Genomic DNA, 25,944 nt, shown 5'->3' on the forward strand with positions numbered 1-25,944 from the left:
GCTGTTGCCAGGGGAGCGGAGCAGGGCAGTCCGCAGCTCGGTGCCCCTTCCTCGGGCACCGCGGCCGGTGGCGAGTGGCTCCGGGGGGACCGGGCACCCCTCCGGCTCTGCCAGCGGGCCCTGGGACACGGGGGCTGGCAAACACAGCGCACAGCCTCCGGCCGAGCGGGCAGAGCTGGGAAGCTGGCCGTGGCCTCAAGCTTGGAGGCTGCACCCAGGCACGTACAGGCTGGGGCCTGCTGCGTTCGCCTCCCTGACCTGTGAATTCCTCCTCCGCAGGCCGCAGCGGCCGTGGACGGGGCTCTCCGTAACTTCCCCTCAGCGCACACTTGGTGTGCGACACACGCCTTCAGTTGGGACGGGCCCAGGGCGCGGCTGCAGGGCTCCATCACAGCCTGCCCGCTGAGCAGGCACAGCACCTGCAGGGCCCTTGAAGCAGAGGGGGTTCGTAGGGCTGTGTGCCTGAGCTCACTGCACATCTTGTGCTTCTGTTTCTATACACCAAAAATCTCAGGCTAACGCAGCTGAAAGTTCTGGAGGCTTCCCCTACTCAGCTTTACCCTGGATGACTTTCTCGGGCCAGTGCCTGATGTTCAAAATGCAATCACAGTAGTCAAGGTTTGAATGCGAGGCCATGAACTGCGGGTAACAACAGAGCCACCAGCATTGTAAGGAAAAAAGAATAATGAGATTATTGCAGTTTAAATTACTAAGCAACAGTCTCTCTGACAATGAACTTAGTAACGCTCTGCCATCTAGTTAATCACACTAATGAGACAGAACAACTCCACTTAGATACAAATTACTATGCATTTCATTTAAGTAAAGGTCAGAGAGCTAAAAGCCACACAAGCCACCACACTTCTGCTGCACAACACACCCAGAAACAGGCATCCTCTTTTTCTAGAAGGGACCCAGTGTTTCTGGCTCCGAGCTGCCAAGGCAGGGCTGCATAGGGCATCTTGCTCAAACCTCCCACTCCTGCCTCCCGACTGCCTGCCTGTGTGTGGGCCTCCGGCTTCTCTGGCTTGGGAATGGCTCCTTGGTTTGGAGAGGTGAGCATTGGTTTACCAAAGAGGTTTAGAGGGTAAGAGATCTCTGGTTTCTAATTGTTCTAAAGTAAAAGCATAAATAGAGTCTTGTGTAAGAGACAATTATACCCCTCGGTTCTCACTGCATGAAATTTTCCTCTTGTTCATCAGGCTGACAGTCAAAGCCAAGCAGGCCTGCTTGGTGAGAGTGTTCTCATTTATCTGGCTGGTGCCATCATAATTACCTTAATATAAAAATCTGGTTTTGTGTGTGTCTCTCACCATTTAAACCTGATGACTTCCCTTGGATATTTAAACATTTTGGTTCAAATCTATGCCTCTTTGGGCTGAAACTGGTCTTGAGAGAGCAGGTCTATAATTTACTGAAGAAATCTGACTGGCAGTTATGATTGGAGGTTATTGACACGTGCTACTAGTTTTAATCTCTGTCTTCAAGTCCAGACCTAGCCCAGGGCTCACATCTGATTTATGTTCCCTTGCCACAGGGAGAGGGGATTTGAGGTGACCATGGGACCCTTCCCCAGTGGGTGGCTCCATGATCCCTCCAGAGGTTGGGAATACTCCCACATGCTCACAGCAGCAATAGGTTTCCTCAAGCCTCACTCCTCGCTGTACTTCTTTGCGTTCCTCTTAATTAGCGGGGGAGTAATTCCAAGCTATTCAAGTTACTTGGCATCTCCTACCTCCTCCACGATCAGCTTCCCTGATACAGTTCATGCCTGTAATAAGCATCGAGTTTAGCTTGGCAAGCCTTTCATTCCCACACTGCTCTTGCCTGCACACCTCCTAGAGTCACTTCCTAAACTTCCAGCCTCCCATGCCATCAGGTCCAGGATGAACCTCCAGCTAGCTGTGCTCCCAGACACACAAGGAAGGCTGATCCTTTGGCTGCATGGCAGTCCAGGCGACCCTGAAGCACTTCTTGAGACCATTTTCCTCTGAGCAATGGCCTGAGGCCAACATAAGGAGCTTTAGCTTCAGGAGTCACTGTAGTAGCAAGGAAACTCAACCCTCCTCTTCCTCACCAAGATAAAGGAGATGCAATTCAAGCCAGTGAGGATCTGCTCATGCAGGCAGTTTCTCTTGCTGCCAGAAGCATTCAGAAAACAAATAGGTAACAAATGTTCTGATTCCACAAACACCTTCCTCTCCCTTGTGTACACTGTGTATATATATACATATGTACAATTAAGTGCCAGACAGTGTAAAAGAACAAGCACTTCCTGTTATTTACCAAGCTGGTACAATACAGGAAGCAGCAGAGTAAGCTTCTCCCTCTTGGGCTGTCAAATCAACAGTCCAGAGGACACACCTTCAAGCATAAAGTTAATGCATTTTCTATTTTTTCATCTCCCATGCTAAGGATCTAAGAATTAAACCTTTTACAGGGAGCAGTGGACTGTTATAAAGTTCCCTAATTCAGTATTATTCTTACCATGTGAGGGTTGCAAAATTTCATTTATATGAAAACTGAGACCCGGAACCTCCCAAAATTCAACCACTTCTCACCAACCCAGTTTCAACCCAACTCAGTGATCTAACTGCATATTCCTCACCAAAAATCTTAATCCCATGCTTTGTCTGCATGGTGTGGTCTGTGCCATTTTTATGTGCCTGTGGTAGCTCAAATTAGTGTGTATGGTTCTAGTTATTATTTACTTTCAAAACATTTCATCAGAGGATGTGTCTGATTCAGGACTGAAAAAGCCAGGCCACTAAATGAGGACAGTGCTTAATGAAGTAGCAGTGAAACATCATGCTTTAAAGGTGTCTTGCACGGAAATAGATTCCATACTCTATCCTCAGTCCTTCCAAGGTCAAAAACAGTAATTATGAGAATGGAGCTAGGAGAAGGACAGCAATGGGTTGGGATTTTTTTTGCATAGGGCAGCAGCAAAGCCAGCAAAGCCCCAGCAGTTCAGTCATCCTCTGGGCAACACTGTTCCTTGCCAGGCACTTTCTGTTTACTCCTGAGCAGTTACATATTGATGGGTGGGTCACATAAGAAAAACACAACTGGACTTTTTTTTACTGGATAGAGGCACAGCTCTGCAATTTCTCAAGAGCTACAGGGATGGAGTGCTGACAGCTGCTGCTACACCAGGCAAGGTGTGAGGGATTGCAGGTGAAGGATCAGTGCTCTCCTAAAAAAGGCTCAAATTAATGGAAAGGGTTCTCTCAACCCCAAGTTCCCTTCAACTGATCTGACCAGACCCAGGAACCACAGGCAAAAACCATCTGTAATTTATGGTTTAAGGTTTAATTCGTTGGCTGTGCTTCAGAAAAGCAGGGAGCACCTGTGAGCCACCTGTGTTGGTAATGGGGCCAGCAGCAGTGCACTGCTGGAAGGGACTGAGTGTTACAGCCCAGCTACCTGTGCTTGTTGGGTTTCTGCAGGAGTCTGAAATGGCTGCTTGTGCCCACATCCTGCTGCAGCCTGCTCTGCTGCCTGGGGAAGAGGAAGGAGCGCAATCAGAAAAGAGGGCAGCAACAAAGAGCTGCCTCTGAGCCAGCAATGCATGCCAGCTACTGCCTGTCTCGACACAGGAGACCTTCAGCCTCCTCAGAGAACAAGGATTCTTGACAGACTCACTCCCAAATCCACTCCTGTGGGTTTCAGATGAGATCCCCAGCCTCAGAAAGCTTGTCTTGCCCATCTGCCATACAGCACTCTGGAAACAGTGTCCGTGGGCTGCTAACAGAGATCTGGCTCGGTCTCCTGACAATAAAATGCCAGTTTCAGCTGTGTCCCCTCACTGCCCTCCCTTCACCAGTCCTGTCTGCCCAGGCTGTAACTCTCCAGGGGGACTCCTACCTAGTGATCTGCTGTCACGGCAGAATTCATGTGCTATTGTAGGATGAAACAACTTGCCAAAAAACACACAAAAAGAACAACGATAGCAAGTTCCCAAAGGTTAGGAGAGGCCAGAGGGTTTTTTCCATACAATCTTTTATAAATTTTCCTGCTGGGCAAGGCAAAGCCTTTAAATGCACAGACAGGACCCCAGCTCCTGGTGGGCACAGGTAACACTGGAGGTACACAGGGCCCTTGTGTGGCAAGGCACACCCTGGCACAGTGACATCACCCACACATGGCCTTCTACTGGGCACTATTGGGAGGCTGTACTGGGAATCTGTCAGGCTGGTGGGCTGTGTTTGGGGCAGCAGACTGCAGCCAGAGTCAAAATCCAAACACACAAAGGTGTGGGTCAGCTCCTCACTCCTGCCTCCCCTGTCAGAGCTGTGGTGCTTCATGGTACATCTCAGCTGCAGCTGAAGGCAGAAAGAGCCATCAGTTTGAGTTTCCTCTTGTGCTCGTAGGCTGAAGCAGCCCTGTTCCTCAGAGCCTGATCTCCTGCAGCTTCACTGTCTGATTCTCCTTCTTTTGAGCCTCCCTTAGGCACTCCTTGGTGAATAAGCTCCTTTTTCCATCCCACAGGGCCAGGCAGTGGTACAAGGGCCATTCCAGCAGGCTGGACTAATTATCTCCATTTTTATTATTATTTGTGGAATGCTTACATTTATCATGGGGGTGCTTTGCGCCAGATCCCTGTGTCTGGGATTGCGCTTTCTGCTCCAGGTTGTGGCCAGAGACCTCAGTCTTGGTCGCAGCACCCAGACCTTGCCCCACAGCACTGCTCTCTGCCCTCTATACAGTCACAATTTCATGAGTTTGCCTTCAGCAAAACTGGCCCACCTCCCAGCATGCACAGTGGCATGAGTAAGAGCTGAAAGTCCTCAAGTGAACATTTTGGGAACTTCCCAAGCTGGGTGATACTGGGCTTTGGCTGGTGTCCTGCACATGCATGCCCCACCATACTACCCACCTGGTACTGCTGAAATGTCACCAGCACTGCTCAGTGCAGCACAGCAGTGCAGACTATTTAGGGCAGGGTTAAGTTAGTTCAGATATAAACATCAACCAAAATAAGCTTCTCCTTCAGCTGCTATAAACCTGCCACCCCTGGCCTTTGAATGCCATTTTTACTTCTGTGGACACTTTGCACAGCCTGGTTTTGCCCAGAGGTACACCACAAATCCTGCTCCCACTTTTGTGGGATCAGGGCTGGTCTCAGAAGATCTTTTGGGAGGTGTCTGCAGGCAAGAGAAGGTCAAAAGCTTTATCTCAGCAGCTGCAGACATCCCTCATTGAGTCCCTCAGGTAAAGAACTGGTTAAAATTTCTCATCCTCATTCAATATAATTCAATACTAATGCTTGCAAGATTTTACAGCAGTAAGTCCAATGAGAGAAATAAAAGCTGTCAGAAATAGCAGTTGAGAGGGGATTGTCTGTATTTCACACATCACAGGGTGCCTTTTGTGCAGGAAGGAAAAGGCTTCTGATGCTTCACTCACTACAATCCATCTTGCTGCAGATGGGCCAGGTGTTGTCTGCAATACCTCCTTCCTTGCAGAAATCAAGCGTAGCTCCAGCTTGTGACAGCACAGACTCGCCAGCAGCTCTGTCCCCTGCCTGCCAAGCCTGAAGAAACCAAATAACCACAGTCTCAGGCTGCAGATGCTCCAGCACTAATGCCCCACTGAAGGAACCAAAGCCTCCCTCCTTTTCCCTTTCACCCTTCAGTGTGTCCCTAGAGGCAGTCCCCCCAATGCTCTTGCATTCTGTCTCCTGTAGAGGAGCTTGGATCTGGGTTTCCTCCTGTTCTTTCCCCTTGCCTACTCCTCCTGTTGGTTTCTCCCTGAGCAGTCATGCTCATTACTGCAGCCATCAAGGAGGAGATGATGCTGTTGAAGTCAGAACATAACCCCATGTACCTTTTAGCTTTGCAGATAAGCATTTTCATCCCACCTTGAAGGGGAAAACTCTGCTGGGATGGTGTAAACAAGGAGGTCTAGCTCATATGAAAATAAATCTAGATCTCTTTAGTCAGGGAAGAGCAAAATCCTTCCCTTGAATGGATTTGTTCCCCCTGAAGAGCTGATGGTGCTGAAGGCAGAGCAGTACTGCAGGGCAGGCTGGCAGTGGCTGTGAGCTCCAGGATTACGAGTCCCCTTGGGACCATGGCCATGGAGGAAAGCTCGGCCTCATGTGATGGGCACCATGGAAGAATGGGCTGAACTACTGCAGATTCCACAGTTAGATCATGGGGGCTTCCCAAGCAGATTGCTTCACTCACTAGCAGACCAGTCCCAAAAAAATGTTGTAACGTGTGTGTCCATGGCTGTGACTTGCACCCTCCTGTCCCTTGCTGAAAGCTCTTAGTCCTTTCCTACCATTCAGGTATGGTTTTCTCCACCAGCTTTCCCCACCAGCTCTCCATGGATAAGAATGCACGCCACAAGACCCACATGAGAGTTGGGAAGGATGGGGATAAGCAAAGCTGTCTCCCAGCTGGGGTGAACTTGTTCCATCAGGTCTTCAGGACCCAGGGAGCTGGCAGCAGCAAGTGCTCCTGGCCCATTGCCCCTGCAGCAGCAGCATTCCAAGCAATGCCAAGTGGATAGACTGAATCAGCACTGATTGGGAATGTAATTTCTTGTGAATTCAGTCCTCCCATCTATCCCTTCCCTGCAGTTTCTCATGCTGCTTCAGGAACTCTTCCTCAGGCTATTTTTAGTACCTGGTTACATCACTGCCAGCATCTGCTGCTTTGAAACAGGCAGCGGCTGCAAACATCCAGGCATCAGCAACCGTGAGCTGTAAGCTTGTAAGGATGGGAGCTTTATCACTCAGCCAGCAGACAACACGGCTGCACTAGGCAGCTGCTGGATGGAGCCTCTCAATCGTGTCCAGCAGACAGGAGGAGCACCCTGCCACAAGAGCCCCTGCTTCCCTCAGGACCAGGGGATGCTTTCTGACAGCACTGCCATTGCCTAGCTGTGCAATACCAAGCAAGTTAATTAATCCTCTGTGCTTCTCCTCTTTCTAAAGAGAGCGTTTATGCTGACCTACTTCTTATAGAGAAATTTGCAAAGGGTTTCAATGCCCGTGATGAGCAACTGGCACCAAAAGCACTAATTATGCCAGCTGTTCACAGAACCCAGACCACTGCTGAGCCAAAACAAGAACATCATGGCTCTGGAGCAAGTAAAAGAGAAAGCTGCTATGGCAGGGAAGTCATGATTTCCAGCCTGACAACTGGCTTGTGCTTTTGGGCTAGAGCAGTTCACGTGCTGACCAGCCACGTGGAAGGGTGGCTCAGCTTGTAAGGTGGCACAAGCAGCCACGTGGCAAAGAGGAAACTTCACCTGTCACCTCTTTGCAAAGAGGACATGGGGGTCCCTGCAGCCCCTGGGTGGACAGCTGTGGGCAGCTTTCCCAGGGCAAGTGATACAGGCCTGGGGCAGCAAGGAGGGGCAGGGGATCTCCATCGAGCCATGGGCATGCCAGAGAGGCTGCAAATGCTTGGCATGCCTTCCCAGGCATGCTGATGCTGCCACAGTGTGTACCAGCACCTCTGGGGCCCTGCAGGGGCTGCCTGAGCCACAAGGTGTTTTAACCTCTCTCCTCCCCACCTCTCCATCTCAGAACTTCCCTAGTAGCCGGCTACAGAAATCTGTGCCAGAACCATAAACAGAAATTAGGAAATAAGGGGATCTAAACTCTTCAGCAGCCTTACCCCGGGGCATCCTGTCTCTAAAGTCATTCTCTGCTCTCCTCCTGTATCCCAGCTGGCCAAAATCCCTCTCCCAGAAGCATCTGGCCAGAACAAGGGCTGGAGCTCTTAAGGAGGAAATTCTGAGTTAAATTCCTTCCTCCCGAGTCATTTGCAGAAGGGAACAGCATGTTCTCCCAGAACAGAGATGACATCTTGCTGGCCTCCTGCTGCTCTCCAGCTGCCTGTCAGCACGGGGCTAAGGCTCTCCCAGTGAGGCAGCAGCAGGGGTTGGCCAATGGAGAAGGACTGGAGGGTGTATCATGGTATATCCTGGTGCCTCTGCCTGGGGAAGGGCTGGCAGGGGGTGCATTGTCAGCAGCATAGGGCAAATATCTCATCAGTAAAGCTCAGCATCCCCCAAAGGGGAGAGGCTATAGAAGGTCATCAGAGAATTGCAAAGATTCTCTCCATCTCCCAAAGGAAAAACAGGAGGTTGCAGATTATGTGTGAGCCCAGGATAAAGCAATTATCACAAATTCACAGAATAATAGAATATCACTGAGAAAGGGACCCACAAGGATCATCAAGTCCAACTCCTGATCTTGCACAGGACAACTCCAGAAAGTCACACCATGTGCCTGTGCATGGGGCACTTTGTGATCTCTGGCAGCTTTGGTGCCATTACCACTTCCCTGGGGAGCCTGTTGCAGTGCCCAACCACCCTCTGGGTGAAGAACCTTTTCCTAACATCCAAACTAAACCTCCCCTGACACAGTTCCATGCCATTCCCTTGGGTTCTGTCACTGGTCATCACAGAGAAGAGATCAGTGCCTGCCCCCCTGCTTCCCCTCAAGAGGAAGCTGTAGGTCACAATGAAGTCCCCCATGTCTCCTCTTCAGTTATTAGTAAGGGCTCAATAACCAAACCCAGAATTAAGCAGAAGAACTGAAGCCTCATCCAGTGCAAAACCACAGCTATATGAAGGCTGTGAGCCCCATCCCAATTCATACCAAGTTCTCCTGAAATTCAGGAATACTGAAACAGTTAAAGCAGCCCAAGGAAGCTGTTCTGTATTTACACTGAGCTGCTTAAAAAGTAAACACGGTGTGAGGGCGTGCAGGCTTGCCAGCAGCTGTCACTGACCTCAAAATCAAAGATGCTGTGGGCTGATCCAAAGTAGGGCAGGATTCATAAGCTGAGTGAGTGCAGCAGCTGTGCTGGAGATGGGAGGAATGTGAGCTGTGTCTGGCATGGAGCAGGGCAGCTGCCCCCCTTCCTAGGCCAATCTGTCAGATGGGTCATGGAGATGATGAAGTTTTCTGAAAAAAAAAACATTCCTGATGATTTTCCCTGTCTCTCATCTCAGAGATGAGGCAAATGCTGCCCTGATCTGGGCAATCTGTGCAGGGATTATTAAACCAAACTGTATTTGGGCCAAGGTTAATGAAAGAGCCTGTAAAATCCTCCTGGCTGCTGTGTTTTGGTTCCCTCATTGCAAGCGGCTTGGCTCTGTGCCAGTGGGGAGGCACAAGGCCCGTGAGGTGCACACGTGCTGGGAGACACAGGGAGCTGAAGGGGCTGGCACTGGCTTTCCCATCCTTGGGAAGCTGACAAGAGGCTCACTTCATGCTTGCTTGTGAAGCCTATGGCACACCTCTGCTGACAACTGGCAGGGGGACACAGTCTGTGTGGCTCAGCCAGAGCACACTCGGAGTGGCTCCAGTCCTATTTGCCCTATCCCCAGGCTTTTGGAGCACAGCTTGTCATGGTTGATGCCACAGAATCAATCCACAGTCGATTAACATCATAGACAGAGCACCCACGACACGTGCAGGTTCCCATCCAGGAGAGCTTTCCTTCAACCTCTGCAGAATCCCAAATCCTGCGTCTCTATTTGGGCAGCTTCAAGGCAGCCTCACTCTTGTGGGCTGCCCTGGGGAGGATGGGAAAACACACTTAGAGTCTTTCACCCCTTATTTAAGGTGAACAGGGAAGTTCTTCTAAGTGTGAATTTGTGGTTCTTCATTTTCCTGCCTTATCACTGAGGGCTTTGGAAAGGGTGAAGTGGGGACATCACAGCATGAGCTTACACATCCCCTGACAGACTCCTTATCACTGTAGCAGTTTCCAGCATCTCAGTTAAAACCAGTAAGTCTGCAACCATCAATGCAAAGAAAAACTAGGAACAATGGCACAGCAGTCCTAAGGGCAATAAGGTTTTCTTCTTCTATCAGCTTGAGGCTTCCCAGAGCCTGCTGCCTAAATCTGCAGGGAAACCCAGGCTCTCCAATCCCAGCCTCTTCCCCAGGGCTCTCACCAGGGTGCTTCCCCTCCAGTGCCAGCACCTCAATAAATACTGGTTGTTCCCATCAAATTTCACTCACACTGGTGATGCCAGCCCTGCTGGCGAGTGATCAATTCCCTATTCACTGAGTCATGGAAATTCATCCAAAATCACCCCAGATCCATAGAGACAGGCTCCTTAAAGTGTCCTAGGAGGTTCAAGGCAGAGCTTCTGTGGTGGCCCATGGTCTGGAGATGCAGCACCATTCTTGATATATCAGCCGTCTGCCCTCATCCTGCATGGCAGGTCCATGAGGAGCTACTGCAGTTGAGATAAGCAGAGCCCATACCCCATCTTTTGTCTCTTCAACATCCTCCCTTCAATAAGGCACAATTATCTGTTTACTTAAGAACAAGGATAATTAACCACCCAAATGGTGACCAAGGAATGTGAGAATCACAATAGTCCCTATTATGGAACACATCCACTTAATGGAGATCATTGTTCTTCCTGGCCTTAAAAACCTGGCAGCACATCCCAGAACTTTCACCCACTTCAACTGGCATCAAAATCCCACAGGGAACTGGTATCCCTCAAGGACAGCACTGGGAAACAAGGCTAGCTAGTCCACACTCTCCGTGGCAAGACCAGAGCAGGGCAAAACCACCAGCTTGCTAACATTGCTGTTCCACATAGGAATCGGTACTAAAGGTTTCCCAACCCAGATCACTGTGCAAATTTGAATGCTGTAAATATTTGACTTTCATCTGCAATTTAACCCCGCCTGCATGCAGCTGAAAGTAATTTCTCAGTAAAAAGCTGACTTCACTGTGCCTCAAGTTAGGAGCTGCACTACCAACCCCCAAACTCTGCAGAGACTGCGATCAAGCAGACATCCCTGGCACCCCAGTGCTCATTGTCAAGGTCAGCTCAGTCCCTGCCATCATTTTCCATGTCCTTAACTTCCCAGGTGTGGATTTGTGTTGAGGACAAGGAGACCAAAGGCCCCATAATTTCTGCTGACTCTGCCATCCTATCAGAGCTGCAGGCTTTGCTCATCCTGCTCCCCACCTTGCAGCCATGCTGAGGATATTTATGTCACTGGGCCACACTTGTGAGATGCTGGTGGTGTCATTCAGCTGCCTTTGGCGGACACAGCAGCCACCTGTGTTTACCCATTCCCATCTTGTGCTGGCACATACATGATTACAGCTTTCAGTTTGAGCCACCCATCTATTTATAGCAAACGCCTTTGAGCAATGTGCTGACGCTTCCTAGGAGTGTTGCTGTGCCAGGCCAGCCAGCCTGGCACCTCCTCGTCAGAGATGGCTGCATGCTGACTGTAGGTGCACCTACACAGCAAGAAAAGCTCCTATGATGCTCTCCCTGCCATCCATGACACGCTTAAAAGGCTCTGAAGGCACGCTTGGGAAATATGCTGTGTTCTGCTAATATGCAACTGAAGCATGGAACACCAAGAGACTGCATTGTCTCTGTCCATCAGGACAGGGATCTGCCATGCTGCCCAGCTGCTCACAGCTGCTGTGGAGCAAGGTCACAGCCTGAACAGCTCTGCTCTGCAGTTCCAGGACAGTGGGAGCCAGGCAGTGGGGCCTGACACACAGCAGCAGGAGTTTGGGGGTCAGTACTTGGAGGACAGAAGAGATGTGAGTGAGCAGCAGAAAGGGATGCTGTGATGAGATTTGGTCAGAAGCACCCTCAGAGCTATTGCCATCAAGAATAAAAGGAGGAGACAGCCCCAGACAAGCTCACCCACCCACTCCCATTTCCAGAGCCGTAAGGAAATGTTACACAACCATTCCAGGAGGCTCTCTGCTGACGTCATGCCTGGGCAAGAAATGGTAAGAGCTGGGCACATGTAATCAGGAGCAAACCCTATTTATAGCACCATATAATAAGCTACATCTGAGAGAGAAGATGAAAGGGAAGATGAGTCAACAGGGTAAACGGGAATGAACTTTCCTCCTAGCGGGGCAGTCAGTTCATGTAATGAGAGACATTACTGGGAGAGCTCTCCCCAGCAGCATTACTTCCAGTGGATAAAGGCTGACAGCCATATCCTGCTCAGGACACATCCAACTCCCACAGAGGCAGCCCTCAATGCACCCCTGGGGAGAGAGGCAGGCAGCTATTCAGTTATGGTTCTTCAGCTTCATCCTTCTTATCAGCTCCTGACTTTCTCCTTTCTGGAGGTGGGGAGAAGCTGGGGGCTTCAGCATGCCCTGACTCATCCTTCCTTGTGCACCCATGCCATTTGCAATGTTCCTGTGGGATTCTGTGACCTCATCCAGCCATCAAGAGCTCACACAAGGAGAGACGACATCTAAGGAGGACCGCATCTCAGGAGAGGGGATGTCTGCCCCTAATGCAGCATAACCAAGATTAGCTCCAGAGAAAAGCAATCCTGAGCTTGGCTGGTGGAGCATGTGCTCCAGTGAAGCAAGGGTTAACCATTGGCAAGGGTCTCCTTGGACACAGCCCTAGAGACCACCAAGTCCCCTCGCCAGCTCAGCAAGCAGTCCCTGCCCAGCCCAGTCACTCATAACATAACATGATGTTATTTTTAGCCTCCTCACTCAGCCTTTCATTCTAAAGCCACCCATGAGAAACATTTCCATTTTATCATGAAAACAACTCTGCTGCAAAAATAAATTATGATGACATCAAAGTGCTAAAATAAAAGGGGGAAAGAAAGACCTCCTTACACCCGGGAGCAAGGAGGGCAGAAGGGTGGCTCTGCTTCCTCCCAGCAGGATGGACACACAGAAATCTCCTGAAGCTCTTTCAGAACAAAATAACAGTGCAGCAAATGAGAAAAGCACGTTAAAATGAGAGAGGAGAGCTGCAGGATGAGTGGATACACTGGCAGCGATGCAATGAGCCCTCATGGGGCAGATGGATCTCCTCCATCCAGGCTGGGGTGGCTATGCCTGGATTTCACCAGGGTGCGTTCCAGGGTAAAGTCTGGTTGCACATTGCCCCCACTCTGAATCCCCAAGAACTAATGAACACCAGCCCTTGGCTCCTTGCACCTTTCCAGGTCATGAGGAACATGCTCTAGTTAATGCCAGAATTTTTGCTAACCCATGGCATTGGGAATGAAATGTTTCTGGGGTGTAAAAATAGCTGCAGGCATGCTGGGATCAAGGAAGGGGTGCAGCCAGCACCGTCATCCTGCTGCTGTGCCAGCTAACAGCATGTCCCACCTCCCTCACCTGGCAAAAATGGGAACACCCCAAGCATGGGCAGATGCTGGGGTCACCTCAACCTCTGTACAATCCCCCGTGCACTGGAATGCTGGGGGATGTCCTGGTGAGACCCTCTGTGTTCTTTCCCATCCTCGAGACCCCAAGGAGCAGCTGCTGCATCACAAACAGCCATACCATGCATACCAGTCCCAGGCCCCAACACCTGCCCATGCCAAGCTCAGGGCAGGCAGCAGAGATGCCCTTCTGCTCTCATGACAGCCACAGGCACCAGAGCCCTTAAATGAGGGCAGAGGAAGAGCCAAGAGCCTGACCTCCATTTGACACCACAGTGGGTGAAACCCAAACCTCAGCCCACAGTGTCCATTACCTAATTAATGGGTTATAATATGCCTGAGGAAATAAACCTTTCCCAACCCAGTGGCAAGGGCTCTTGCAGGAGAGAGGAGGCAACACACATGTCCCCACACCAGTATTCTCTTGTATACACAACTGGGCAGGAGCAAGTTCTGGGTTCAGCTGTGCTGGTTTCAGCAATTCAAAGCCTTCAGCCCTCTGCAGAAACTGCAGGGGAAGAAATCCCTAGAGGATTAAGGCCCACTGCCTGGACCCCCAGGACATCTCCCACCACCCTCATAGCACAGGGAGGGGGAACAGACAAAATTGGCTGTCAGCTGCCAATGTTCTGGGGAGAAACCACACAGAAGCCACCCCCTAGGCTGGTGACGCACAGAGCAAAGCCCAAACCGTCTGTCCCAGCACACTCACAGCTCTTCCCAGCGTGGGGTCCTGCATGCCCCGAGCTAAGCAGCTAAGCAGGGACCATTTAATTGTGGTTTATGAGACATCCCACTGTGCTGATGCAGAGGGAGGCAATGGTGTCCCATACAGGCTCGTGATCCCAACAGATGTGACATCACCTCCCTGCTGTGCAGCTCAGTGTGGACTGGGCTGTGCTTGCTTCTCTCAGGGCAGCTTGAGTCAAAGATGTAATGATTTTCCAGGAAAAATCCCTGCAATGCTCCTCCTCCACAGCCATCTGATGCTGGAGCCTGCCAATGGCTTCTCACAAGAACTCACCTGCTCCAGGGTCCTCTGTCCTGGGCAGCCAAGTAGGGCTGAGTCAGTTATTTTTGGAAAATGTTGCAGATTTACCTGGATGGGAAATGAATGCCAAATTACGCTGTCTCCCTCCTTCCCCCTGCCCCACCTCTATGCATCAGGGCTGGCACCCCTCAGCTCCCTGTTTCTGTTAGCAATTAACTGTACTTAGTGGAAGGTCATTCCTCAGTCTAATTTCTCAAAGAAATTAAGAAAATGCCCATGTGTCATTACTGACAATGACATCAGCCTATGTTCACCCCGGAGAAGTAGGCTGGGGTGACACAGGCATGGGCATCCATCCACCACATGTGGTGCAGCCTTGAAAAATGTCTATGATGAGACTGGTGAGGCACTGCTGCAGCTTGGCTGGTACGTCTGCACAGCTCTCCTGAAGCCCTCTACTTCAGAACTGTGCCAAAAAGAAAGTGAGAAACTGGCTTGGTTTTACTCTCCTTGCATTAAACAGACTTGCTGTCTGGTTATTTAAAGAAGCTGGCATGGCCAGATGTACATGTACTTTCTTTGAAGTACTGACCTGTGCCAGCTTCCCCTGAGCCATCCAGCCCTGTCATTAGCAGAGGTGCAGATGTGGGGTTTGTGGGTAGCTCTGTTTGCTTTGGGTGCCGTACCTGCTCCTGCATTCCTTGGTATCTGCTCCTGCAGCTCCAGCTGGACGCTTACCAGGGTGCAGCTACCCCTGAGGGGTTCTGACCTCCCTGGTGCCTCATTCCCCTTTGCTCCAGTTGCAGATAATTTCAGACTATACTGGCTAAAAATATAGACAAGCAATTAATCCCTTTCTGAGAGGTGGGACATTCCCCTCCCTGCAGAAAACAGGGGAGGACGTGAAGCCGAACCATGCCAACATAAAGAATCCTGAGCAAGAAGGGTCTGACTGACAGGTCCTGACTGTCAGGTCCTGACTGTCAAGGCAGCACATTTCTGCCGGTCAACACAGGGCTGAAGTTCACCCCTTCCCAAGACACATCCTCTGTAGCTCAAAACCCCTTCACCAGATGGACCCCTGTCCCTGCATAGCCAAGGCTCAGCTCCACCATTAACTGAGAAACAACAATTTCTAGTGCTTGATGACATGGAGCTTCTGTGGCCTTTGGTGCTGGTACCCTGGTGTCCCACCATGCAGAGTTATTTTGTCCTGCTGACCATCGTGTCATTAAGTGCTGAGCCCAGAGGCAAAATTTGAGTCTCTTTTGACCATGGGGAAAGCTGCAATGGGGCTGGAGCTGAGCAAGGTCAAGCACCACGCCTAATGGAGAATATCCCAGCAGCCACACAGATGCAGACCCAGAAAACCTGCCGGGTTCCCTGTCCTGCCCCAGCAGGCTCCATTGGTCCCATCCTCTTCAACACACTGCAGGGGCTTCTGTCAGTGTTCTGCAGCACTGGGGAGTCAGTCCCTCAGCTCCTAGCAGAGCTGGCACTGCTGGCCTGTCCCAGATCCCCCTCAGAGCACGTAGAAACTCGCCAGAACAGGTTTGCAGCCCAGGACAGTCCGTGCTGTTCCCACAGCAGGTACGGATGTCGCACCCTCCTCCCGGCTGCCCCAACATCGCCGCTCTCATTAACGCGGCTGCTTTTCCTTTCCGGCTGCCTGCGGTCACACCTCCGTGGGCGGCACGGTGACACGCCGGAGGCCTTTCAGCACCTTGTGGTGACGCTCAGCATCGGTCGGAGGTGGCACTTGCTGCCACCTCACCTGGCAGCGCGGGGAGCTGGAGCCGCCTCCCCTGCAGCAGCACTGCCCGGCTCTGGGGTTCCCTGCCTGCCTGGGCCGCACAAGGACCTGCAGCACAAGCACAGATGAAGGGGATGTCCTGTAGCCCGGCTCTGGGGTTCCCTGCCTGCCTGGGCCACACAAGGACCTGCAGCACAAGCACAGATGAAGGGGATGTCCTGCAGCGGCAGCACCTGGACCCCTTCCCACAGTATGTCTGCTGCCAGGCCAGGGGTATCACCACCCCACATGCTCCTGCAGCCTTTGCAAGGGGGTCCCCAGGGTGTGCCCACCCCCAGATTACTGCTACCGAGGGTGGTGACTCGTTACCAGTGCTAACATCCATGCTGGGGACAACAACAGTCATTTAGGGCATCATGAGAGTGGTGGGAGGTGGCACTTCTCTTCCTGCAGCTCTGGCCACACACATGAGTTTTGGGGGGTCTGTGTGTCTCGCCACATGGCCCATTTGGGTCCCAAGCTTCCGTCCCGAGCACAGTGGGCAGACACACAGACAAACAAACCCCCTGAACAGCACACAAGCAGATCCCTCCCTGCCAGCACCCCAGCCCTGCCCACCCAGGATGGAGGTTGGACCTGGCGCAGGGCTCAGCACGGAGTGAATTATCCTTTATTGCACAACGTTGGAGCACAGCGGGTTTCCTCCCTCCTGCTGCCCTGGATTTCACCCCTCCCTCCCAGGCCTGCCCCAGCTCCTCCAGCTCCAGCTCATTGGCGTCCCTGGCTCTATTTTAGCGCACGAGACCAGTTGTTTCCCTGTCAGACGTTCATGTTTTTATTTCCCTTTCGGCTTCCCAAATTAGCACGGACAGGCTCCTGCACTGTTTGCCTTGGAAGAAGATGCGTTGCCACAAATTATTTTTGATTAAGGTAAACAAAACCTCTCCTCTCTTTTTTTAACCCTGTCCTCTTTGATGTTGGTGGCTAATTTCAGTGCTCAGAGAAGCGAGCGCAAGGGCACTGGCTGGGGCCCAGCACAAGGCACTGGGAACACTGTGGGCTGCCTGCCCTGCCACTTCTGCAAAGCCAGCCTTTCTGCAAAGGGCTGCTTTTGACCCTGAGCCCCAAACCAGCCCCAAGGTGTTGTATCACTTCAACAGCAGCACCTACACCTCTGTTTTCCAGCCCTGCTGGCCAGTGGTACAGCAGCTGGTGCAGTACCAGCCTGCTCTGTCCCTCCTGCACTGCTGCTGCATGTACCTTCTGGGGACAAGGACAAGAGCCAGGCTCCCCACTGGCACACTGCAGATCACTGCATCATTTCCCTCACCCAGCATGCCACCACACACATTTCCCAGTCTGGAGCAGCTGTGGAGAGAGACAAATGGCTGCCACTGCCATCAGGCATCACGCAGCATGGCCAGAGGAAACCACACCTCAGAGATGGTGTAAAATGTGCCAGCTTGACATCACTGCCCGGTGATGTGTATGAGGACAGAGGGCCATGTTGTGAGGGGACAGCACCCATTCCCAGCAGGTACACGCAGTTGCAAAAGAAGGGATTTGTCCCAGTTTGGCTGTTCTAATTGGCTAAGCCAAGACATTAACTGGTATAACAATTTCTTGCTAACCTGGAGGGAACAGTGCAGGTACCTATGCCAAATGCCCAGTTAGTTGCTCACCCTCTTCACTGACCCAGCCAGCCCTACCACGTTCCTCTCAGACAGTTTCTTTTGCTGCCTTCATCCCAAAAATCCTCTGCATTTGCAGCTGGGAGAACGCACATCTCCCTGGGGATGGGGAAGGTTGGCACAGGGGAGCAGCAAATTTTGGGTGAAAGAATTAAATTATAGGGTGCCAGGAGCCCACCCTTGGTGACCATGGAGCACCACAGGAGCTGCAGCAAGCCCTGGAGGGTGCAGCATGGCACAGAACATCAGTGTGGGTGAGGCCACAGGCAGGAGGAGGCCGGGCAGCCCCACAGCAGCCCCTCTGGGCCAGGCCCTGCAGCTGTCACAGTGCCAGAGGATTTTCGGGTAACACATTGGGCAAGGCCCCATGTCAGAGAGGGCGCATGGGGTAGTGTTTATCCAGCTATTTCTGGTACCTGTTTTGCAATGGGACAGAGCCTCTGCACCTATTGGCACGCAGCTACCTTGGGGGCACAGCCCTTCTCAGCATGGCCAGCATGGGGGGGCCAAAGCAGCAGCTTTGCATCCTGCTGCTGTCACCCCCCCTTGCAGTGGGGTCAGCTCCCAAGAGGGAACAACAGTGCTCCACACCCTGCGACCCACCTCGACATATGCATGGCTATTTATAGCTGGGACTGATGTTGATTTGGATCAAGTGGAAGATAACAAGGTTATTTTTAGGTTTATCTCTCAGCTTGTGAAGGGAAATAGGCTTTGCTGGCTCAGACAGGCGCTACCCAACCTGTCGAGGCACAGTCAGGTTCTGGGACAAGTGACCCCAGTGGCGGGGTTGGAGAAGGGACACACTCTGGATACAATGAGGGCACAGAGAAGGCAGTAGAAGGGGCCTTGGTTTCCATCCTGTGCCACCCTGCCTGCCACCTTCATCGAGGGAGCAGCAGCACAGAGACCCCACAGCTCCACAATCTCAGGTCTCGAAGAAACCAGAGCGCACCATGTCTGTGCCCCTCAAGCCCCTCCATCCCTCCTGACAAGGGTGGGCAGGTGCCCAAAGGGATCCTGTCCCTCCCAGTATGGCCATCCCCTCACTGGGACAGCATGCTGGCACTGCACATTCTTCTGGGAAGGTGGTTTCAAACCAAGAGCTCCAGCTTGGCAACATCCAACTGCCAAATCTGTTCCTTTAATTACAGAGCCCTCACACTGGGCTGAGAGGCATCTAAAAATATCAAAAATACTAACTCATCCTGTAAGGCGGCATTTAGCAGAGAGAGCCACCAGAAAAAACCAAAGCAACAGCAAGGGAGGCTTTTTCCATTGGGAAAGCTCATGGAATCACCATGTTCTCCTCTAAAATGCTCTGGTGAAACCACTGCTTTGGAGGGGGGCAGACAGCTTCTCTATGGCTGCACATTCCCTTTGCTTCAGCTCCCTGCATGAACCCTGGGGGCACAGAGGGGCACAGCAGGACAGGGTCTGAGAGAAGCAAGAGGATGCCACAGGTCAGGCCAGACTCATCCCACAGGGTGCCAGAGCCTGCAATGCCATAATATCTTATATTCACTTTTAGATTTTACATTTCCTTTCTGATTATGCACAGGTGATGATGTGGTTTGGTTTGGCCACATCTAAAATGATTTCAGCATCAACTGCCTCAGGCAGTGACCTGTCTCATATGCTGCCAGCCCTAGAGCTGAGACAGGGTAAAGCAGCGGGCAGTTGCAAATAAACTTTCAAACAGGCAATTTCTGAACAATTCTAACACCACATGGTGCCATTCAACCCAGCCTGTGGCAACAGGATTGCTTTGCAAGTGCTTGGAGTGGTTTAATGGTCAAAATTTGGTCATGCTGAAGGCACACTGGCAGGGCTGCAGGGGGATGGGTGTCCAGCACCAGGGTCTTGGGTGTTGTCAGCTCTGGCATGGGACCTGGATTTACTTTGGGGCAGATTTCTGAAGGATATGGTGATCATTAGGATGGGAGGTGGCACAGAGCCTGGAAACGCGGTACTAGCTGAAAACTGGTGACAAAGCTGGAACAGTCACTGCAGCTGCAGTAATGGTCCCAGGAGACTGATCCCCAATGACTAAATCTTACACAAACTACTTCTGATTTCCCCAAAAGAACTCAGAGAACCTCATTTCTGCTGGTATCTGGAAGGGAAACAGGGAGGCCCTGCTCTCACCACCCACCAGCCTTTGTCCTTCCACAAAGGGAAGGGGACAGGACACCAGCTGTCCTCAGCACAGGGAGAGGTGTGCGTATGGTGGGACCACAAACATGCTGCAGAGGAGCGCCAGGCTCACATCCCATCCCTGCAGCCTGGGGCTCAAGGGCACATCCCAGGAGAGATCCTGGCTGTAGTTCAGTTTTTGATTTATGGCAGCTTTTATCGAGAAAGCTTGCTGCGCTCTTTATAATGGGGAAAATAGAGATAGGACCGTACAAAGGTTTCTACCACTCTTTCAGTCCCTCCCAGCACCACCACTGGAGGCTGGCACTTTCCAGGGCTACTTTCACACTCAGCTCTCTAAAGGTTTGTGCTCTCCAGAGCAGTGTGACATTCCCATCCCAGGAGCTGGCTGACACCGCTGCAGTAGTTTGCTCCTTTCCTGGTGATCCCTCAATTTTTTGGAGCAATGTGAATAACTCCAGCTGGACCCACTGGCACAGTTAATAACCTTCCTGGATGTAGGAACGACTCACAACCCCAACACTGACACACAGAGTTTTAAACATGTTTTAAAATTAAAAAATGTTCCCGCCTGTGCAGCCCTGAGCAGGCAGGAGGGTGGTTCCTGGGCACACTGCCTGTCAGCTCTTGGTGGCCTTTCGCACAACAGCCTCCCTCAGTCATCAGGGCAAGATATCAGGCTCCCTGTTTCCCTGCCTGGCACGGGATTGCACCCAGGAGATCTGGAACTGACCTCAATCTGATCTTTGGCAGGCACGTTGCTCACTCAATTAAAGGCAAACCCAGAGGGAGCAGTGTCCCTGGGCTGTGGTGAAGTCAAGTGACAAGTGGTTTGTGGCATGTCCAGCACGAGGGCACAGTCACGTGGCTCCTGGGGACCCTAGGGATGACCTAAATAACAGCCTGAGAAAGCTTTCTGCGGGCAGCTACTCACTGCCTCATCTGATCCACCCTTCCCAGCCCAGCCATGGACACCTCCCAGGTGCTGCCTTTCACTGGTGGGCCACTGGCATGGTGGGAAGGGCTGGAGGCAGTGAGAGGAGAGCACTCCTTCCCCATGGCACCCACCCAAGAGCCAGAGGGAGCACCTGGCCCATCTCACCGCCCCTCAGTGCCAGCCACACGTGGGTCACTCTCTGCAGCTGGTGATGCCACCAGCTCTTGGTGCCCAGCACATGGAGATGGGGAGAGCCTTGCCCGACGCTCCACTGGTGACAGAGCACCTCAGCCCAGGGATGGCACATGTGCCAATGGCACCATCAGCATGTGGGCTTCATCCCTCAAGGGCCAGGCTGCCAGGCTCCTGCCAGCATGAGCAGCTTCTCCAGGGGTTCTTCTTCCAAATGCTGCCTGTGCCCTGATGCCCTCTGAGCCATGGTCAGCATGTCAGCTGCACAGCTCTTGCTCTGGCCCCTGGGTTTTGCAACTTTTCCCTGCTTTCCCCCTACACACCACAGACAGCTTCAGCTTGGGAAGCTCGATGCCCACACCCTACATCCCTGTGCCTGCTCTGGGAGCCACAAGCAGAAATACAGTGAGATCAGGTGTACACATACAGAAAATGTCTGAAATCCAGTAAATATGGGTCTTGCTAGAAATGCTGGTTAGAGCACAGTGCTGTGCCTTTCTCTTGTTCCCGGCTTCACCTCAGGAACAGCAAGGAGAGGACCAAACTGGAAGTGGGGAGTAGGGAAGTGGCATTTGGCAGGTTTCAGAGCAGAGTGGAGCTCACATCTCAATCCTGTCTGGCCAGGAGCCTGAAGCCCCACAGGCAGGGCTCATGTGGGGCTCTACACTACACTCATGTGGGACTCTACACTAGGGGATGAGATCAGCTGTTCCTTGCCTCCAACACAAGGTCTGGAGCAGGGGTGTTGGTACCCAAAGCGCAGGGCCCTGTGTGTGTAGGGGATGGATGAGTGGGCATGTACCCTGGGCTGAAATATTACATAAGAGCAGAAGCACGTGCAGGCTGCCAGGCAAAACTGTAAATAATATTTGTGCCAGAATCCTGGCTCCAGAGCCAGTGGGACTGGGGAGTCATGCTCAGGGGAAGCCAGGGCTGGACAGGTGAAGGCAGCTGGGGTGGGCATAGGGAGCTCCTGGAGCAGGACACAGCATTTCAGGGCAGGCTAGGCAAGGTTCATGCCCCCTCTCAGCCTGTACTATTCAAATTCCTTGTTTGTGAAAGCAAGACCCAAAACAAGCAAATAAATATTAACTGAAAAAACAAAAGCCCTGACAAATCTCCCAAAAATTCTCTACGTGGGCTGTACAGCAGTTGCACAACAGGAAGAAGCTGTTGATCCCATTTTTGTGGGCTGGCGCCGCTCTGGCCTCCACCCTGAGCCGCCCGCTCAGGCTTCAAACACAGCTAAACCAAAGTCAGGCACCGAGACAGAGGATACTGCCAGGTGTGCTGTGGACAGGTGTCTCTCCCACTAACTCAGTCCAGGTCGGTAGCTCTTGAGCACTGCAGGGAGAATTGCAGGAGCTCTTCTGACTGCAGCTCTCTGGTTGCTCAGATAGGAACTGCTGGCAGGGGAGTGGATTCTGAAGAGAGATGCAGAGAGAGGAGAAGAGAGGAGAATGCTGCATGGGCTCTCCTGAGCTGTGTGGCATGGGAGGCCTGACATCATTTCTCCAGGGACAAAGGATACGTCATCCCCACCTCCTCCAGGCCCCCTAGAATGGGAGACATGAACTGACACACTCTCAGCAGTGGTGGCCTGGCCCAGCATCACCTAGTTTTCTTTTCACATCCCTCACATCACCCCCCTCTGAGCCAGAACCCAAGATCAGCATTTGTGAGCTGGTGACAGCATCCTCAAGAGCACAGAGGGGTTTGCTTGCAGGCCAAATTGAGGCTCTTGCAAAACAGGTTAATTATTTAACTCCTTGCAGGAGTGACTTGCTCTTAAACTTCAAAGTCTGGTCGTCTTACAGAAGGAGAGAATTTGACCCCAAGAGCACCCAGTTCTCCAAGCATGAGACAGGAATGCTGGGCTTTGTCCTTGGACAGGTCCCCCATGGCTTGGGAACACATGCAGGACCCAGCTCCCACAGAGAGAGACCAGACCCTGCCCAGACACCAGCCCCAAGCAACGAGCTGGACCCTTCTGGGTGCAGTTTGGAGCAGGGGGTGCAGCATTACGGCTCTCTCTGCTCCCCTCAGAGTGCTGCAGCCCCCTGCTCCCCATGCTGGTCCCTTGCTGCCACCTGGTGCCACCTCACCACAACTGCTGGGGAGCTGGGATGTTGAAATTTGGGATGCCACAGGTTTCGAGGATGGGGACCCCTGGGCACAAAAGCACTTGTGAGGTCCCCATTCTCAACACGCATGATCCCAAGCAGCCCCATGTCCTCCAGCCTTCACCTGGATCTGCAAACAAGCCAGTGACCTCTGCTGCCTACAGGGTCAAAGGCAGGACTCCAAATATTTCCCAACCCCATGGACACCACCATGGGTTATTTACGCTAAGGCAAATGTGTTCCAGAAACTGAATCTGGTCTCCGTGGCATCCCTGAACTGGGGAACGGAAGTACAAAGCACCTAGAAATGGTCAGGGTGGTCAATAACAAGAATTAGTCATGTTACTCCAAATCAATTTTCTTTTGCAACAGGACCTGGAAGCAGAGAGAACAGCAAGGACCATATTTCTTTACTAGGGCTTTTGCTCAGCAAGATTCTGTCATTCCCACTGGAAAAATCAAGAAACTCAAGATTAACTCAACCTGCAAGATGGCTGCAAAACATGCAGAAAAATTCTTCTCATCAGTTACCCGTGGTTCCCTCTGGAAGGGGGAGGAGACAGTGAGAGATTCTCCACAGCTCCATCAGTGGCTCAGCTGAGACTGCCCCAAGGGGATGTGCTGCAGGACTGTGGTAGAATACAGATGACCTTGGCAAATAGATTAAAAAAAGGGGTGGGGAAAGGAAGATGTAGTTTGGGAAAGAATTATGCAGTATTCTGCTTCCAGGTATGAATAACCAGTGTGCAAAAGCAGGCTGGGGATCAAGGTTGCAGGAAAGGGTGACTCATAGCCTGAGCCACCTCATTTGGAGTGGGGGGTGGTGGAGGGGTTGTTATTGTTACTATTTATTTATTTTAAACCAAACTGACTGGGATGTTTGCCCTCAAAATGCTGTCGCAAGATACCCGCTGCTTGAAGCCAGCAAAGTGTAAGCCCAGATCTTGTGCGCAGCTGCCTGCATTATCCCTCCAGGTACAGGAGCAGCTGGCAAAGCCTGCAGGATTTTATTCCGGACACAGGAGATCTGTGGACATGAAAGAGGGAGCTGCAGGGAGCTGTGAACATCCTACCAACATCCGACTGGAATAGGAGAAGTAATAAGCTTTAATTTCAACACAGTTTCAGGTTATTCATTAGGATGCCCTCTGAGCCTGTCAGCTCCTGGGGAACTGTGGTGCAGTGTCCAGGACCAGTGGGAACATTCAGGTTCATACAGGAGATGACCTAGGGATGGCCTGGATGATCTCTGAAGGTTCCTCCCAGCTCTGCATTACTATTATCCCATCAAATGGCTTTGGAGCAGCATAGGCTGTTCATTCAGTGCACAGACAGACACTGACCTGGCACTCAGGCTCTCCTGGACATTCCCAATGCTTGTGTGGCAAAGGCAGAGGCCATGGAAGACCTGAGTGAAGCCTCCCCTGCAGCTGTCCCTTGAGAGGACTTTGCGTTATCCACCCAGGAATGCAGCTCACCTGCCCAGAGGCGAGCCACAGCCCGGGCCAGGGAATGCTCTGGAAACCCATGGGGAAGCACAAATCCCAGCGCTGCTGCCAGAAACCTGCCCACTCACCCAGCTCCTGTGCAGCTTTCCCGGAACACAACAAAACAAATAAAATCAGTAGAGCAGCACACCAGAGCTGGGTGTGGATCCTGCTCTCCAGAGTGAAACGCAGGTTTCTGGGAAAGAGAGGGGTTCTGAGAGGAGTGATGTGGCACTGGCTGCTGTGTGCCTGACTCTGGGCAGCCACTGGAGCCCTTGTCACCTTGTCAGAGCACCCTGCTCGTGGCTATTTGCTCCCACCACAGACCTGGATGCTCAGCAGTAAAACAGCTTGCTCAGAGGCGGTATTAGTTTTTGTTTCAAGCCAGCCCTGTTGTGTTTTGCAGCCTCTTTCCAGGATGTAGTGAAACAGCCTTAGCAAGATTCATTCAGCCTAGGAGTCTGTCTTCTCCGTGTGCAAGGAAAGCGGAGGTTTGCCCTCCATGGAGGGGAGCCGCGGGCAGAGGCAGCAGACAGGCAGCGCTGTCGGGCAGGGAATGGCAGGGAGAAGTGTTTCATGCACAATCCCAAACCGCCCCCAAGAGGCTCCTGTTCGGAAAACCGTTTCCCAGAAGGAAAAGCCACCAAACCCGAACCCCCTGCCAGATTCTGTGTGTTATTCCTGCATTCGCTGCAAGTCTCAGCTGGAGGGTCCTGGCAGGGGACATGTCACAAGGCAGCCACAGGCAGCACAGGGAACGCGTGCCTCCATCACTACAGGGACAGGGGCTTGGGGCTGCGGTGCCCCTTCTACAGTGGGTGAGGGGAGCCGTGCTCCAGGACACTCATCCAGAGGACTGTGACACACATTGGGTCAGGGGAGGGTTCAGCTGAATGGTGAGCTGCCAGAGTGGGGAACCCCCACAACAGCACCCAAACCATAGTGCCAGACCCCCCGAGCATTACTCTGCCCTTCAGAGGATGCTCTGTGCAGATGTGTGCTGTGAAGCCCTCCCACAAGGAAAAAAAAAAAAAAAATTTAAAAAAAATCTCTTTTGCTGGGGAAAAAAGGGAGAAAGATTCTTTTCCACTGCAGACAAGCATCTGTCTGCAGCTGTGTGGAACAGGATCCAGCCCAGGTTTCCCTGAAGGTCCATGTTTCAAGGCCATCACATTTTCCCTTTCAGCATCAGCTGGGCACACACCAAGTACACAGGTACTTGGCTGCCACCAGCTCTGTCCCTCCTGCTCCCAGTGACACCCCAGGAGCAGGTGCCACCACAGACTTGGATGCTCAGCAGCACAACAGCTTGCTCAGAGGCAGTATTAGATTTATTTCAAGCCAGCCCTGTTGTGATTTGGAGCCTCTTTTCAGGATACAGTACAACAGCCTAATCAAGACCCACAGCAACAAAGGGCCTCCTCCTCACTTAG

General features: G+C 52.0%; 3 long non-coding RNA genes across 6 annotated transcripts; 2 read left to right on the forward strand and 1 right to left on the reverse strand.

Moving 5' to 3' along the window:
* The first annotated feature begins 26 nt into the window (after window positions 1-26).
* LOC147651006 (uncharacterized) lies at window positions 27-3,808 on the forward strand. Its single transcript, XR_015275051.1, has 2 exons — window positions 27-1,055; window positions 3,450-3,808. It is a non-coding gene; the product is annotated as an uncharacterized LOC147651006 (long non-coding RNA).
* On the reverse strand, window positions 3,292-13,966 carry LOC111935097 (uncharacterized). Of its 4 annotated transcripts, XR_002867596.2 has the most exons (5): window positions 13,134-13,221; window positions 8,757-8,932; window positions 3,868-5,536; window positions 3,646-3,771; window positions 3,292-3,501 (listed from the first exon to the last, which is right to left on the reverse strand). It is a non-coding gene; the product is annotated as an uncharacterized LOC111935097 (long non-coding RNA). The 4 variants fall into 4 exon arrangements; XR_015275050.1 differs by lacking the exon at window positions 13,134-13,221 and adding an exon at window positions 13,893-13,966 and having other exon boundaries at window positions 3,292-3,771; XR_002867594.2 differs by having other exon boundaries at window positions 3,292-3,771.
* Window positions 12,578-25,565, forward strand: LOC147651007 (uncharacterized). The gene is made up of 3 exons (XR_015275052.1): window positions 12,578-16,854; window positions 22,677-22,794; window positions 23,397-25,565. It is a non-coding gene; the product is annotated as an uncharacterized LOC147651007 (long non-coding RNA).
* The last annotated feature ends 379 nt before the right edge of the window (window positions 25,566-25,944 follow it).

This window comes from Cyanistes caeruleus, chromosome 11, assembly GCF_971803275.1.
Source record: "Cyanistes caeruleus chromosome 11, bCyaCae1.hap1.1, whole genome shotgun sequence".
Taxonomy (NCBI): Eukaryota; Metazoa; Chordata; class Aves; order Passeriformes; family Paridae; genus Cyanistes; species Cyanistes caeruleus.